The sequence below is a fragment of the Petaurus breviceps genome, unplaced genomic scaffold (genome assembly GCF_028583685.1).
Source record: "Petaurus breviceps papuanus isolate PSGF00001 unplaced genomic scaffold, PetGlider_PUasm1.0 38, whole genome shotgun sequence".
In the NCBI taxonomy this organism is placed as follows: domain Eukaryota; kingdom Metazoa; phylum Chordata; class Mammalia; order Diprotodontia; family Petauridae; genus Petaurus; species Petaurus breviceps.
In genome coordinates this window covers 56850423-56851019 of record NW_027186304.1, presented here as the reverse complement: position 1 = coordinate 56851019, position 597 = coordinate 56850423, and positions in this window count along the sequence as shown.

Below are 597 nucleotides of genomic sequence, written 5' to 3'. Positions count from 1 at the left end.
TGAGATGAGATGAGATGAGATGAGATGAGGTGAGATGAGATGAGATGTGTGTATGTGTGTGTGAGACAGAGAGAGACAAACAGAGAGACAGAGACAAGAGATAGAGATGGAGACAAAGACAGAGACAGAGAGGGGGAGAGAGAGAGACAGGGAGAGACAGAGAGAGAGACAGAAAGACAGAGAGAGATAGAGAGACAGAGACAGCAAGAAAGAGACAGAGAGAGAGAGAGAGAGAACAAGAGAGAGAGAATGAGAGAGAGAATACTTGATACTTGATAACTTTGGACAGAGTAATCTCAGAAGCTTTTTGAGGTTAGGAAAATGAAAGGAGAATAAGTGGAGGCACTGATTCCAAACACCTTTCTCAAAAACTTTTAAAACAAAAATCTAGTAGTTATAGTAAAAATAAAAATATGTTTTTTTGTTACTGATCTGGTTTTATTTTGCTTTACGGTGAGTAAGACATTAGTCTTTTTGTAGGTAGCAAAGGCTCAGCTAGCAGACAGGGAGAGATTAGACATTAGAGTCACTAAGAATGACAGGAAAATCTACTGGAGAAGATGAAATGGAATGAAATGATGGGTGAGGATAGAGGGT